At 49.1% G+C, this 16915-nt stretch overlaps 1 protein-coding gene across 1 annotated transcript in view; it reads right to left on the bottom strand.

The window, feature by feature from the left end:
- Window positions 1–11309, bottom strand: part of LOC142572784 (calcitonin gene-related peptide type 1 receptor-like) — a 195486-nt gene extending 184177 nt beyond the window's left edge. Inside the window, exon 1 of the mRNA XM_075682138.1 lies at window positions 10659–11309. The gene's annotated coding sequence lies outside the window, so the exon portion shown is untranslated. The remainder of the gene's footprint in view (window positions 1–10658) is intronic.
- Window positions 11310–16915: the final 5606 nt, after the last annotated feature.

The following is a 16915-nucleotide window of genomic DNA, read 5'->3' as shown; positions in this document are numbered from 1 at the left end:
CCCCCTTCCATTAACACAGAAGCGCGGGCAGGAATAGACGAAGTGTCCAGTATAGTCCATTTGATCGTAGTGAGTGCAGCATCAAGAACTACGACCAACGAACGTAAGTATCCACGTTGGAATGGAGGCCCGTCCTGTGTTATACGCTCTACAACAGGACGGCTTCCGTGCGACCACGTTTATTTGCAACACCGGGTTAGTGGTGCGGTCGCCAAAGTGATTGAAAGTGGCGACTAATTGTCTCTTTAGGAAATTGGCGATTCGTCGGTGCTCTCAATGTCGACTGCCTTGAAAGCTCTTCATTGACAAGGGATTATTTCATTTCGTTAGCGGGGACCCCTGCATACGCGAATATATCTACTGAACCGTGTTCCTAATCTCTCTGTCGCAGTACCTTTGAGTGAGGGTACGGCGACAGATGAGAGGACTTAGTTCACCAGTCTGTCCTCTTGAGCTGCAAACTGGTTGCTGAGTTGCCGACTCTGAATCGAAGATTGGGAAGACAATTTGTGCAGTTTCTGAGCAGGTTCTGCGCAAAGAAATGTGGCGGTTGATTCACTCTACAATAGTCGGTGACCCGGCTGTGTAAATGACCGAAACTAACAGCGCCGATATAATAAATGCGACATGCTTCAGCACAGTACTCAACCACCGCAATCTACGCTTCCTTAATTAGTTCATGCAGGCATGGAGATGGATCGCCTAAGTCAAAGTACTCGACCACCAAAGAGCAGGCTAGACAAAACTATTGCTATAACTGAAAACCAGAAAATGCAAGTTCTTAAGTAATCTCGGCGAAGGTCTAAAGTGATTAACATGTTCACTTCGACTTTGTTTCGAATTCTTAAGACCGAGGTTGCTTGTGTTTACTACTGCTTAAAAGAAGGATCGTCGCATAGTGCTGTTTCTTAGAAGGGCCACGCCTACGAGCAGGCGTTTCTTTCGCGAACGCCTATTTATTCCCAATTACAATGATGTGCCGGGTTAATTGTAACACATGTGGCTTAGAAAAAGCCTTGAAACGCCTCCTGTGTGACTTCCGATCATACGAAGTTGAGAGGCTTCGAACTGCTTCAGGGCGATTATAGACGGCATGCATTTTACGGAAGAGAAGATTCTGGGACGGTGGTCCCCTTCGTCTGCGATGTGCAAAGCCAAAAAAGGCGCTGCTGCCTTTCTTGAGATGCACCAGCGTATGTATAACAGAGCATGTGACAAACTGAATGATGGACACTTGAGTGCGTGCGTTCGTGCATACCATAACCTCCTCCCCTCTTTCTCATCTTGCATTCTCCTTTCCCCATCTCCAGTACAGGCTAGTCAACTGGGCTAAGCCTGGTTAAGTTCCCTGCCTTTTCCTTATCCCTTCTTTGTCTCTCTTTCGGAAGACATTGCGAAGGCCAGGGTAAGCCACATGAAACAGCTGCATACGTTAACTACACCTGGGAGGCCAGAAGACGTAAAGGCTGTGGGAACGGTTGAGCGGAGCTACCCTAGACAACTGTAGTAGCGGCATCGCTGCTGGATGTCGAGGAAAAAAACAAAGAAAAAAAAAAGGAGCAACCTCTCTAGCTGCGACCAGCGCCTGTTCGCCATGACTTCGGGGCCATGGACTGGCGACAACGTTCACCGACTGAAACTTGCTCCTTGGCCAATGCGTGAAGCTCGTGATGGACATTTGAGATCGAAATACAAATGTCGTTCGCGTATACCGACATTTGTAGCGGCGGGCGGCTACGATAAACTTTCTTGGAGAGAACACACAAATCATTGTTGAAAAACAGGGAAGATAGAACGCTTCATGGCGGGCACAGCGAGAATTGCAGAGATCTCCGGCAAGCATTAAGCAAAGTTTCGCTCGCTTTTTCTTTTAAAGCGAACACGAATGACAAGGTCACTGCGGAAAACGTGGAAGAAACACAAGGATACTAAATACAACGTCTAAAGCGATTGATCATGCAAGCTTCACGTGCTAAATAAGTTTAGCGGTTCACATGACTATGGTTTTCAGGAAGCCGTGTCGATAAACCTCTTAACAGGCGTATGTTGACTGTTGGCAGTGCTTGACACGATCAATGACCAGTGGGCGCACGCTGACGTAGGACGAGGAACAAAACAAGAACGGCTGTCGCGAGAAACGTGCCATAAATTTCCTTGACTGCCCCGCTGCGTGGAACGCAACATAACGTTGACATGTAGGAAGTCCTACAGAGAGAACAGGGCACGTCGTGAACGACAGCTTGTGACACTTATTAAGGCGCAAGCCTTTAGTGGATCATGAGTGTCCGGGCGAAGTCCGTGGTGGACGCAGGAAAGCGGTGATCACCGGCGAGGGGAGCAAGGAGAGGAGGCGGCATGCCAGTAGCGCTGTGTAAGTGGGCGCGTGGGAGAGCGCGGACATGCGCGAGAGGGCGGGGAGGGGGGGGGGGGGGTGCGGTGCGCACACATCGGTTGAAAAACCTTGCGGCCATATGGCTGTGATTGCACCCCATGCCTCGCGGCCACGGCGTCGTCCGTTCGACAATTCACAATTCGACAGTTCAGACAATAGCAACAGAGGCAGTCATAGATAGGCTTTCGCCTGTCGTAGTTTAGCTCAGCAAAGGGCCACACATTTGTTCAATATGTGAGCGTTTCTTTCTTTTTTTTTTCAGATAGACATTACAGCGTTACATGCGCGACACAGAGACTTCCATGTCAATGAGCAGGAAAGCCCTTGGCTGCGTTAACATATATACAAGGGCCCCACCTGGGGCCTTTGTCTATAGTCTCTGGATTTTCCACTGAGCTAAACGTTTACTGTGGAAGCAGTGTTCACGCACCGGAACAGTGGTTTTCAGCTAGCACTGAATTTCTGCGCCTCTTTCTTCGTGCATGCATGCTTCTTTGGGCGTGTGCGTAGGTTACCCAGCCACATTATGTGACGGCAGTCACACATTGCTGTTTGTTCATCGAGTTACTTATTTGTGGTATAACAGGGTACTGGAGAGTTCGTTATTGCGTTTCTAATTATTACGGCATATATTGCGATTTATAAAAAATAGCCGTGTAGTGTGCAAGGCATATATATGCATTGGGAACGAATTCTGAGGACGGCACCTGTTTTGTGAAATGTGCCATGAATCGTTTTGCAACCGTGCGCTGTTATTCCATTAAAATGTTTAAACACGACGCCGTTTTATGCATTGAGGCGCGAAAATTACTGATGCACCAATGTATTTCGTCGCACGCTTTGGGGTGTATCTCTGCCACACAACAATGATCGTCATCCGCCTTGATGCGTTTCCTTTCTTTAACGCTGCGAGCCCGGTACTTTCCAGTAACGAACGGCATGCTCGTTATCAGCATGACATAGCATTCCCGACAGGAAAGTAGCGGGCGCGGCGTTTTCAAGAAACGAAACGCATCAAGGCAGATGACGATTGTCGTTGTGTGGCAGAGATACACTCCAAAGGGTGCAAACTTTTTTTTAGGGTGTGTAAATGAACATCTCGAAACTGATGTCACCCTGAGAATTCGTTCCAAGCGGATACACCTTGCGAGATCCCCGGCTGGAATTCGCAAATTGCAGACGTACCGTAAAGCAATTACTTAAGAATCGATTTAGTGAAATTTGATTCGTTAATCTACTATGCATTTAATTTTATCGGGCTAGTAGTGTCAACCTCTTCGAACAAAACAACTCGAGGACACGAATTGTGCTATCTGCCGCAGAAGTTTTCCAAAATTATGTATTGTAGAAAAGAAACACTCGTCGGGAAAGGCCCTGCACTTGCTACTTCTTTTCTATTCTTATATATATATATATATATATATATATATATATATATATATATATATATATATATATATATATATATATATATACAAACGTTCGTTTCTATATCAGCGTGCAGCCACGAGGAAGGCGTCGCAATCGCGGTTATTCCATAACACGACTCCCCTCACAACACACTAGCGACAGGACCCGTTAACGTTCCTCCCGACTGCACTGCCCCAGATGCGTTTTCGACGCCGCCTCGAGCGGTTGAAGCGGCGCGAAGGGGCAATTGGAAACGAATTATGAGACGATTGCTTCTGCGCACTTTCGAGTCACAGTCGCCCCTTCCTTATCGCGCGCGGCGTGAACGGCTCGTCGCGGCCGCGGATCGCCACACATCGGATAGTTGGCGCGGTCAACGATCACGGACGAAAGCGACCGAAAAAGGGATCGGCGCATTGACCCGTCCCCGTGATAGCCGCCACCCACAGCGCGTTCAGCGTCGTCGTTAATCGGTATATTGCGCGCCACAATCGCGGTGGAGCTTTAATGTGCGCGCTTCGCTATCTGGCGTATAGGGCCTGGTGAGTCCGTCCCATCGCGGTGCGCGCGCACGCATGAAGAGGCGGCAAAAGAAAAAGAAAGAAAGAGAAAAGAACGTACCAACAAAACAAAGAGAGCCGGTCTCGCGATGAACCCTTTTTCTTTCGTATCGACACCGTAAACGCGTACGCACTACGCAACGTCAAGGTCAATCTGTCTCTGGTGGTCGGTGAACGCAGCTGCGAGCAATGCCGCTGGCCCAATTCGGCTCGATGAGCGGCGACGAGTCATAGACCGGCACGTCTCATGGGCCGTTGATCGCGACGTGACTCTCGCGCTGTCGCCTTGACAGCTGGCGGGAGGGGATGCGGCACTCTGATTTCTTGCACCTTTTATTCGCGTCATCTCCTTGTGTTACTACTCTTTTTTTCCCTGCAGACTCCCCCTGTCCGCGCGGGTTAGGGGGAAAAGAAGCTTCATCGCGCAGTCACTGACCCGACGGTGTAGTTAATGGCTCGGCGAAGCGGACGCGAAGGTGGAGCGGCGAGCATTTAACGTTACACTTAGTCGTCAGCGTTTCACGGACTCTGCCATCAGACCTGTTCCACGGACTCTGCCATATTGCATAATGCTTCTTCTTCAACACCTGTCATATATAGGCGCGTCTCTAAATAGACGGTGCGCTTGTCTTTCAGAATAGAAGGGTGGGTGTTGCGAAACGTGTATATCATTTTGGAGGTGTCTTTCTTTTTTTTTCCGTTTCTTTTTATAAGTCGCTTGAAGACGCTCACACAATCTGTTCATGTGTTGGAATTAATGCATGCTGCAACGGCGAGACGTTTCGTCGACACTGATGAAACGAAGTTCTCTCCGGGATGTGTACTCTGTATAGAGCGAAGCAGCGTGGTTTCTAAACAAATCGACTTTTCTTGTTCTTTCCAGCCCAATTTTGCTAACTGCAAGAAAGCTTCTTGCACTCATAAAATTTAATAGGCAGCATTGTCACAGGCCCGACTCTATCATTCTTCCATTCTAAAGAAAGATACATACGCACCACAGCGCCGTTAGCAGCACTGAAACCGCATTTTGGTCTTTTGCCGCTTGCGCACGCATCTCAGCAACACCCGCAGACCTGAGAAACAGCGCATTCGCGGAGTACCAACAGCGCCATCTACAATATCGGGAGGCTTACAGCGCTCTGCGCCGAGGTAATTGTCGTCGGTCGTTGGCCGGGCACGATGACCGACAAATTAGATGTGAAAACGGCGTTCGCTTGTTTAGTGATAATGCACTCTTATTTCGAATGCAGCTGAACAATTCTGCACGCCTTGAGGTCCTGCACGGACGCGTGCCCACGGAAACGACCCCACGTTGCAACAGGCTTGTATATTCAAATTTCCAACAAGGCCGAGCACGAGGCGAGTAGAGATGTGAGCTCGACGTATTCTGACGTACTTTTTTTTTCTCGCGCCCGTGGCCATTAACGCCGGTGGACTGAATCTACTTGGCACGAGCTGAATTTCGGCAACCGTGCTCTACGACTCCCTAATTATGTAGTTTCCAGCGCGGTCAGCAACCTTGAAATGAAGCGGTTAGGGCCATATACGCATGGTCTTTTGCAATGCGAGTTGCAAGGATCTCAGACAAATGATAGGGTACATCCTCAATCCTGCAGTCGCCATGTAACATAATCAGCACGAAAGATAAATCAGCATAATCAGATAAAAGCACACTGACACTGGCAAGCCTCCGATGTCTGTCGACCGACTCGGCCGTTAAACTTCTGTCGTAAATGTTCGTTTGGATGAGAAGCCCTGTACTGCATTGTTTTCTCACTTCCGTGTCTTTTTTTTTTTAATTTTAGTTTAATAATTCGAGCCGCCAATTCAGATGATGAGTCATCAGCGGCACGAAAGAACAGTATGCGTGTGCGATTACGCGGTCCCGCGATCACAGGAGGTTAGGGCTATGTTGGCTTCGGTGTTTAGTGTGGCAATCACGGCAGTACAGACGGCTACGTGTGGCGGTCGCTTGAAGGAGTGTTGGAGATTTCTGGGAGATGCTATTCCGTCGCGCTAAGCATAGAAAGGATGCCGTGGCCGTTCACATTGAATAGGGCAAACTGTAAATCTGAGTAAATCTTGTTTGCGAATTTCCCCTCATTTAGTAATTGGCTCAAGGACGTCCCGTAGTCTTTTCGCATATTGATCGACGGATGCTGGATTCATTGCTTCAGGGTGCCGTCTGATAGGGGTCAAGCTCTTCAACTTCGTGTAGTCACTCGTGTCCCTTGGGTGAGTCATTAAATATGACGCTCCGAAACCGCAGCGCGAGGTAATTGGTCACATTGCCCAATGCGATAGCTATACAATGCTAACGCGCTCGTGTACTTACGTTTAGGCGCAGGTCAATGCAGCACCTGTGGTTGAAATTAATATGTATTTACAGTTCTGCACTAAGCCGTCTACTATATAGTCCAGCTGTTGCTCATGTAGGTACTTAAACTGCATCGGTCGTTCCGCGAATCAGTTCTTTCAAGTCCTAATGAATGCGTTCGAAATATACGTAACGTGTTGGAAGGACAGAAATTGTTTTGTGTCCAGGAAGAGAATGGTCATAGAGCAACCGCGATAGGGGTGTTGTGTCATCGTCACCCTACCTGTTATTTCAACAATCGGTAAGAAGAAGGGTGTTTTTTTTTCTAGTCGCGATGAACACGATCCGAATCTGGGTGCCGTATGGTAATCTGCGTATCGAGGGTTTCTCATTTACGATTCCTTTTTGCCCCGCCCATAAACCTTCAGAAAACGGAAGCTGTTGTTTGTTGGCAAAGCTAACGTGCGGCTGACCTTCTCGCATCTCATATGGCACTCGTGGCCGCGATATCCTCACTTCATTTATTTTTGGTTGCTCCTTAAGAACAGTAGGAACGTGAGGCAGATTATCTGTACCGGAAGAGAACTCTAATCCTTTTGTCTTGGTTCGTTTTTCCAGGGCCGAGAAAGACGAAGGCAGTCCCTTTTGCACCACACACATTACGGCACTGAAACGGTGGAAACCACATGAAACAGACTCCGGCTTCGTGCTTGGGGAGGAAAAAAAAAACTAGAGTGGCTAGGGCAGTGTGCAAATCCAGCTTTTCCTTACCAAAGAAAAAGAAATAAAAGAAAACGAACCGGTCTTCCTCTCTAAACCTTCGAGCGAGGCGACAAAAACCTCAAGGGTAGCCAGATTCGTTACGTCGAAGGCGGCGTGAAGAAAAAAAAAAAGCATGACAGATACGGATAGACTGCTTTCAGGCTGAGTAAATGCACTTTTCTTTTTCTTATTGCACGCCTTATTTTCTATTTAAAGCTTTTTTTGATTACGTTTTATCTGTTGTGCCGCTGTCCGGAGGTGAATACAAAACTCGCGATGACAATGGGCCACCGCCTGCCAAGGCGCATATCGTGAGGAGCGCGGCTGTGAACTTTTTGGTCGCTCGTCGCGCAGATCCAAGCAATTATCCGCGCGTTGAGCGAGCAATGCATATAGAGTTCCTAACAATGGGAGTCACGTGACATGGCCGGGAAACAAAAACAACTGACGTAGCGGATGGCGTTTTTCCTCACGCGATTTGAAAAGAACGGCCAAAGAAAAGAAAGATAAATATTCCGAAGCTACGCGCAAGGGTGACTCGGACAGTGCGTTGCGACCTCAGTTCGGGACGTCGACCAGTGGGACTCTTGCCTCGACAACATGATCTTTCAGCGGGAGAATTTTCACAGCGCTCCACTGGACACGGCAAATGAAACATAGCACAACGTTGTGTCTGACAACCGCAAACTTTATTTCTAAACGCAAGGAAATAATGCATTCGATTGCCCGCCGTGGTGGCTTCGGCGTTGCGCTAAGCCCGACGGCGCGGGACCGAATCCCGGCCACGGCGGCTGCATTTAGAAGGGGGAGAAATGCTAACACGGCCCCGTGTTTACCGCGCACTGGGTGCGCCTTAAAGAACACCAGGTGGTCGACATTAATCACGATCGCCCCACTATACAGCGTGCGTCGTAATAGTATCGTACAGTATTGGCGAGTAAAACTCGAAAATTTAATTAATGTATAGCATTTGATCGTTACTCGGCGCTATATGTCCCGTAGTCCTTTTCAGTTTCCCGCATCGTTTTGCGCTGTTAAATATCTGCCATTTCACGAGATGCACCAAGAAGTACATCTGAACACGCTGTTGTACTTGAACCTTTCGCCGGTGCCGTTGCGGGGACAGAAAATTAACATTTCCGAGTCCGGAAATAGACGTTTATCAAAGCAGTCTCAATTGACACAAAGCCAGGACGCTCAGGCATACATCATCGCTATCTTTTCAGTGGAAACAACAACTCCAGAATAACGAAACATAAAATACGCTATTACTGATTTTTTTTATTTTAGTATATACACGATCCGTCGCGAAAATATATATACTTGCCAAGGTCTGTTGACGGGAATGACACGCACTCGCTGTTTTCTGCGCAACAAACAAAATTTCGAACCATACTTTCGCATTCCTTCCCTCCTTGAACATGCAGGCGATGCGGCCAATTGCACACGCTGTTTTCCCTCAAGAAAAGCGCGCTATATAAAGTTGCCTATGGAATCCTGGCTCTCTATTTGACTTCGCTATCGTGTGTGCCGGTTGCCGAATGTGGCTAGGAAACGTATAAGTGTGCGCAGAAATTTAAGGATGCAAGTGCGATGCTTCGGATTGACCGCGCGAGACTGGACATGACGCTGCCGAATAGTAGCGAGGTTGAGTATAGAAGTCATTAATGATTTCTCACACGCATCGCGCTGAGGTATTCGAGGCGTCCGAGGTGAAACCTTCGGAGTCCCGACAAAAAAAAAAAAAGAAAAGAACCGCCCGTCGCAACTACGCTATGGATTGGCGACGCCATGTGAGCGTACCGTCCGGCCGCAGAAAAAAAAATGCATAAAGCGAAAACGAAAGAAAGTGAATGTCTCGACTTTTCTGTGTATTTCACCAGCTCTTTCTTCGTCCAGACGAATGGTATCTTCAGTGACTGCTTAAGAATCGGACGCCGTTTCTGGGGCCGGGATGTTGCACCCGACAGTAATCACCTTCCTCAAACCGTGTCTGTTGCAACAACACGCACGCCCGAGGCCTGAAAATTCGTGAAGGTGGAATTCGTCATTTGTTACGTCACACGGATTAAGAACAACATGTTTGAAACACGTGATCTGCCAACTATAGATAGTAGGATAGGGGCAGAACTCGAGAGCGCGAAGTATACCTGAAGGCGACGTGCCCTGAGGCTTCACACGCGTACTGCATCAAGGCGAAAACTGAATAAACGTGTTACGTTAAACATGTATTCTGCAACTTCAACGGGAGATAGGTGGTCTATCTTCCACCCCCTCCCCACCCCCTCATTTTTTTTCACCTGCTGTGGTGCGTCACTGGCTATGGGGATACTCAGCACATGGACGCGGTTCCGACGCCCGGCCCCGACAGCCGCACGTACACCGATAGGGACCAAATGCAAGGAAAACGCTCGAGGGACCATGCATTGTGCGCCCATTGAAAAACACTAGAAATTAATACGGTGATCCGGAGTCCACCAGTGCAACGTGCGTCAAACCCACCGCACGATCTCTTCAAATTAAATGCCACAATTCTGGGCTCCATTTTTTTTTTTTTTGTGTGTGTGGATGGGTGTACAGCAACAGGAACAGTTTCAAAGTTTCTCATCTCAGGGCCGTGTTTACTGCGTTTGCGCCCTCCGCATTGTTGTTAATACACACAGAATATAATACAATATAACAGGGTGGTGTTCCACTCATTTCCTGCTTCATTAAGTTATCCTCGTTTATGCCATAATTTCACATTGTCCGCTGAGACAGCGCGCGGCTGGCTTAAAACATCTCACACGGGTTCCGTTATATAAAATAACACCTCCCGCCCGCCACCACCACCACCCCTTGCAAAAAAAATAAAAAAAAAATAACGTACAGTGGTTATGAAGACGCGATTGGGCGGCTAGTCGTCAGTGTGTATTCAAGTAGGGCAGTTCGATGTGACCAAAGGTATTCGAACGAGAATGACGCTCGGCCGTTACTACCATCACATTCGTTGATCTACAGCATGCAGGCCATTTAAAGTGCCTTTTATATTACAACTCCGTGGAGCACGGGATCTTCGATAACTTGTTTATTTATTCTTGGTTTCAAAATTCTGCTTGCTGTAGTTTGCTCACATTCTTGCGCTCGAATTATGCAAGCTCGCACACAACGGTGAAGCTCTCCCACGTGACGTGAATGTTAGTGTGAAGATGTAAAGGAAGCCATCCGAGTAACTTACAATGCAGCAGTAATCCACACGTCGCCACGCTAGTCCGCTGAACTTGACAATCCAACCTCGGCGACCACCAGCTTGGGGACTTTACGGCGTAACAGCTGGAGATGAGGACGGTGACGCTCACGGGCGTGCCGTGGGCGACTCGTGAACAGGGGACAGAAAAACGTGCACAGTCTGGTCCTCCATGGAGAAGTAGGTAGTAGTCGACACGAACTGCACCGTCGAGCGTCCCTACAATTCCCGCTCTCGTTTCAACCGAGTTGACAGAAAATTGTACTTTCCATACGCGGAGCAGAGCGAACGAACGATCGGCAGAGGATATTTTTGACAAAACAGCAGCACAGCCGCTCGACAGTTCCAAATGAGAAGGCGCAGCGCGGTTTTATGAAGAGGAGCAGTGATGAAACGAACGGGACGTCCTGAATCGGGCAGAGAGCGATGTTCCTTCTTCCGTTCGACGTCTTCGGCTGCTATGTGCGCGAGGGCTCCGCCGGCGGGTCGCGTGCGCCGAGTCGGCCTGTGTGAGAGAGAGGGGAGGAGCGGGGCGCAAACACCACCACCGCGCCGTGGGCTTGAAAACGAGCGCGTGCGACCGAGAGCTCAGTTTGCTGACTCCCGCTCCGGTTGTCGAGCCGCTACCGACTACGCGCTCGTGCGCGCGGTCGCGCTGGCGAACGGCTGAGGGCAAGCACCGCCCCCCCACCCTCTCCCCCACCTGCGGCCGCTCTCCTCCGGGCAGCGCGGTCGCGTCACCCGAAGGCGGCCACTGGCGGCGCGTTCTTCTGCGGCGGGAGAGCATGCGCGCCGAAGACGCCGACGAGACGCCAACAAAACGCGTGCCGAACGGAAGGCCGCCTGCACATTCGCGCGTCGGTTTCTTGTGCGGAGATCTCACTTGCTCGCTAACCACGCGGTTTCGCTCTGAGAGGGTCCTGTAAACGTCTCGGTGGCGTATAGCTCTTTGACTTTCTCGTAATCAGGAAGCACGTTGGGTATGCTTGGATTGTGAAACGCCTAGCCACTGTTAAAATTAAATTATGAGGTTTTACGCGCCGAAAACACGATTGATTACGAGGCACGCCATAGCGGGGCCACTATGGAATAATTTTGACCGCCTGGGGTTCTTTAACCTGCGCCTAAACCTAACCACACGGGTGTTTTCGCATGTTTCCTCCAACACAATGCGGTCGCCGTCGCCGGGATTCGATTCCGCGACCTCGTGCTTGGCAGCCCAACACCACAGAGAGAGACAGAGGATATAAGGAAGGCAGAGATGTTAACCAGTCAAGAGTACGGTTGACTACCCTACGCAGGGGAAGGGAGAAGGGAAAGAGAGAGAAGGGAGATAGAGAGGGTATATAGACGTTGACGGACAGTACTTGAGTCAAAGCCGCTCGTACAAACCAATCGTTCGCAGAAAACACAAAAGTGCCTTCATTGCTTTCTGAGCCGGTGATAGGTGGTGTCTGTGTTCTAGTACTGTCTGTTGCACTCAGAGGGTGGTCGTCTAGTTTCCTGAACGTGTTGGACCAAGATTGTCTTTGTGCTTGAAATTCAGGACAGTGGCACAATAAGTGGTCAATGTTCTCTTCGCATCTGCAAACATCTCATGCAGGACTATCAGCCATTCCAATTAGTGCTGAATAAGCTTTCGTGAAGGCCACTCCCAGCCACAACCGACACAGAAGAAACGCTTCGCGTCGGTGCAGTCCGGCCGAAGGTCTGAGTTGCAGTGAAGGGTTTAGACTGTGCAGTCTGGTGCGCCGTGTATGTGCGGTATTCCACCGTGCTAAGGAAAGCGTGCGTGCTAGAATGCGAAGTTGTCTCGCAGCGACGGTCCTTGAGAGAAGAATGGGGACGCAGCGGTCGTCTTTGTTTGACGTCCAAGCTGCCTTATCTGCGTCATTATTTCCAATAATACCGCAATGGCCTGGCATCCACGGAAAGAGATATCATGGCCTTTTTCTCTTCAGTGATGGACAAGTTCCACGATTTCGCACTGAGCTTATCGTGAGTTCCATGTTGGAAAATGACAGCACACATTGCAAGGCCGGCCTTGAATCGCAGAAGACTGCCCATTTTCGAGGACTTTCAGCATTTATCACATGAAGCGCGTCGCGGAGAGCCGCAAGCTCTGCAGATGTAGACGTAATGAGATGGGAAGTCTTCAACCGCTGTGTTATTCACATTATTGGTATAACTACAGCGCCATCGGATCTGCTTGATGTATTTGAATCATCAGTATGGACGTGTGTGCAGTCGCTGTATTTCGCGTACAGGAGGAGTAAACTAAGTTGCTTGAGTACAGATGACTGTAATTCCGACTTTTACACTAGTCCTGGGATAGTTAGGTTTACTTGAGTACGGCCCACACACTATGGATAAATTGAAGGTCTTGCCGCAGGTGCATAACCTGACCTGAGAGAGGCACGGTGCACGAAGAAAGATGCACGAATTGTCGTGTGGGGCCTTCCTGCTGAGAGACTGGAGAGGTGTTGGGTAGGGGTCCGGGCGAAGTGTCTTTTGTGCACACGCGTTGTTTCAATGGTAGTGTGCGTTCTAATAGTGTAATCTTGAGCGAGTGCAATAACTTCAGTCGTTGACGCACTCCGTGGTGGGCAAAATCATATCTTGAGGACTTGGACTTTCATGCCTTGGATTGTGTTCAGGTTAGTTCTGCAGGCGTTCGAGATGACCGGTAGACTGTACCGTAGAAATCCCATAAAGAGGACCCTGTACAGTTGCATCATAGATTCTATTGACACTCCCCAGGTCTTTCCTGCTAGGAACTTAAACATATGGCAAATTTCATGAGGGGCCCAGGAGAGATTTCTGTCAATGACCACCCCCAAATATCTGTGACTTTTGCTGTACGAGACCCGCTGTCCGTCTATTGTTATCACGTATGGAGACATTGGTTTGCTGGTAAATGCCACTACTGCACACTTCTCACATGATATTTGAAGTCCTTGTTCTGGAAGGTAAGATGACGTTGAAGTCGCTGCCTATTGAATCCGCACGCGAAGCTTCAGTCACGTCACACCCGACGTCCAAATACAAATGTTGTCGGCATAGATGGAGAGCCTAACGGTGCATGGAAGGATGTCGGCGAGTCCAGTGAGTGTTAGATTGAAGAACATTGGGCTCAGTACGCCACCCTGAGGCACCCCACGGTTACTGTAATGCTGGAAGGTTGGACCATCCTGGTAAGTATGAAAAATGATCTCTTGTGTAGATAGCTACTAATCCAGAAATAGATCTTGCCGCAAAGTCCAACTACGTTTAACGCGTTGAAAATCGCTTCATGCGTTAAGTTATCGTATGCTCCCTTAACATCCACGAACAGGGCAGCAGATAATTTTTTGCAGGACCTCTGGGGCTCTACGTCCGTCACCAAGTCGATAACGTTGTCTGTGGTAGAACGACCGCGCCTGAAACCGGCCACTGCATCTGGTAACCATGTACCTGGTAACACTCGAGGTACCATTTTAGCTATGCTAGAACCATCCTCTCCATTAATTTTCCGATGCTACTGGCAAGTCCAATAGGTCGGTATGATGAAATGTCTACAGCTACTTGCCAGGCTTGTGCAGTGGAATTAGGCGACTGGTCTTCCATTACTTGGGAACCGCACCTGTCTGCCAGGAGCTGTTGAACAAGAGCAGGAGCACTTTCCGAGCCTCTTCGTCAGGATTACATAGGGCACGGTAGGTTAAACCATCGGGTCCTGGTGACGGTGAACGCTTGCAAAAGGCAAGTGAAGCTTCGAGTTCATCCATGGTGAAAGGACTGTCCATGCGGGAGTCGCGTGAAATCATCGAGTGGTCGAGCGTCGGTGTTCTAGCGGATCTATTTTTGCGAGCAATCTTCCTGCACAAATCGTCAGAGACGTCAATCTCTCTGCATTGTTGTTGAAGAGACAAACACTTGAAAGGGTGGTCCTGGTCAGGTGTTCCGCGGAGAACACGAACAGTTCTCCATACACGAGACAAAAGTTTTCGTGGATCCAAAGACTCGCAAAATGAAATCCATCTTTCCAATGCATGTTTGTCCATGCGACGTTGAATTTTCTTTTGAAATCTTCTGGCCAACCTCATGTTATGTACAGTAGAAGGATCGACATTTGGGCGAGTTGGTACTGGTTCGACATCTTGAAGGGGCAGCGCGAAAAAACGACGACAGAAGGCAGGAACACGCTGTCCTGTGTGTTCCTGCCTTCTGTCGTCGTTTTTTCGCGCTGCCCCTTCAAGATGTTGAATCATGTTATGTACAGACTGTGCGCCTGTATCTTCGCTCTGCATGGCGACAAATTGCACGATACTTCTCCAGCTCAATGTCGTATTCGATGCGCGTAGACGTTCTCGGAATCGAATGCGTGGCAGCCTCTAGGGCACCCTGTGTGTTGTGCCCTAGGCTAGAGGACAAGCCAGCACGAAAGCCGTCTTTGACAATTGATTTGAACATTGGCCAGTCGATACGCTGAGTGACGCCGGCTAACTTGAAGCCCGTCACCCCTTCAATCCTAATATAAGTGGATAGGTGGTTACTTCCCCGCGTTTCCATATCCGAAAACCACCTGACCTTTCTAATGGAGGAGTGGGGAAAAAAGTGAGGTCCAGGCAGCTACAGTGGACAGCGCCACACAGGAAGGTGGGGCTTCTATTGTTTTACAAAGACAGTTATTGTTTGGAGGCAAATGGCACTAATCTTCTGCCCCTCGAGTTTATCTTAGAACTTCCACAGAGATAGAGTTGCGCATTAAAGTCTCCAGTCATCATCAAAGGCTGCGGAGACGCTGTCGTGATTCGCCGTAACCGCTAGCAGTCCAGCCGACTTTAGGGCGAATATGTAGGCTCCAACTACTCCGAACATGAGCTTGCCTTTCTTCACTGTCAGACATATTACCGGTTTTCTTGGTCAGGTGGCACAGGGTGATGGACATAGGTAAGATCACGTTGTATGAAAGCGATGACCTTGCTGCATTCTCCGTGGGTGGCGGACATGAAACACTCACACCCGGGCAGTCTGATGTTAGCCAATAGGTGCTCGCAGATGACGATGATGGGGAACTGATTCATGAACACAAACTGTCGAAAGTCCGACATGCATGACTTAAGTCCTCTGGCGTTCCACTGAAATATCGACGCGTCCCAGACCTCGCCGTGAAACGACGGCTTCTGGAGAGCCATGATTTGAACGAAGAGCTGCAAGTACTGAACTCCATGTGTCCAGCACCTGTGGCACGTTTTGCGCAGACGAAGGTTTCATGCCATTGCTGCATATCATATTCACCGCAAATAAAGACGGGGACAACGGAAGAGAACAGAAAAACAACACGGGTGGTTTTAGTGCTCTCTTCCACTGTCCCCGTCTTTATTTGTGGTCAATCTGATATGCAGTAAACACCAACTAGGCCAAACTAAAGTTCATGTCGTTACTTATAGCGAAAATGGCATTCATGTCAATAAATGGTCATGTCAATGAAAATGGTCATGTCGATGACCTTGAGATCATTAGCCGGCGTCGCTTCAATAGTGGCCGAAGCCATCGTGGTCCGTGCGTTTTGAGGTAACCTAGCAGGGCGTTGTGCCCTCGGTAGTTCAGGCCATTTTTGAGGACGGGCGAGCCTTTCCGCTTTGTTTGCTTTCCTTGTATCTGTATTGGTGGTGCTATGCGCTGATGCGGAAATACTTCTGACGGAAGATGGCGTGTCACTGTGTGCAGCTGCGGTATTTCGTGAACGTTTTCGGTGTCCATGCCGACGTCATCGAAGCCTCTCACCAAAGCATTAGCCTCTCGATGCGTTGAATTGTCCTGCGTCATTCGTTTGAGAATTGCGAATTCCTTCCGCGACCCCGGGCTATCCTTTGATGAGCCTTTATGAGCACCACTGCAGTTAGGGCACTTTAGAACATCTGTGCTGCAGGCGTCTCCTGAAAGGGACTCGGGCCAGCGTGGGCACACGACGTTGTTCACGCAGATACCCTTTACGGGACCAATCTTGCAACACTTGAAACACTGGAGGGGCTCTGGCACGAATGGTCGTACTGACGGCGAACGTGTCCTACTTTGACGTGGGACAGAAGGCTGTCTCCTTCAAACAAAACCTTCACACAACATGTGTTTCCTAGCACGAAAACCCTAGTAATAAAGGTACCTTCTGTCGTTGGTTTGTTCAGTATCGGCAAGTCGTCATTCGGGATATTAACGTTGACCTCATAAATGACGCTCGCAGTACCATGACGCCCGCAGTCGCCTGT

Source organism: Dermacentor variabilis, chromosome 2, assembly GCF_050947875.1.
Source record: "Dermacentor variabilis isolate Ectoservices chromosome 2, ASM5094787v1, whole genome shotgun sequence".
Classification (NCBI taxonomy): domain Eukaryota; kingdom Metazoa; phylum Arthropoda; class Arachnida; order Ixodida; family Ixodidae; genus Dermacentor; species Dermacentor variabilis.
Note: the sequence above shows the minus strand (reverse complement) of the source record. Positions and strands in the feature narration are given on the sequence as shown.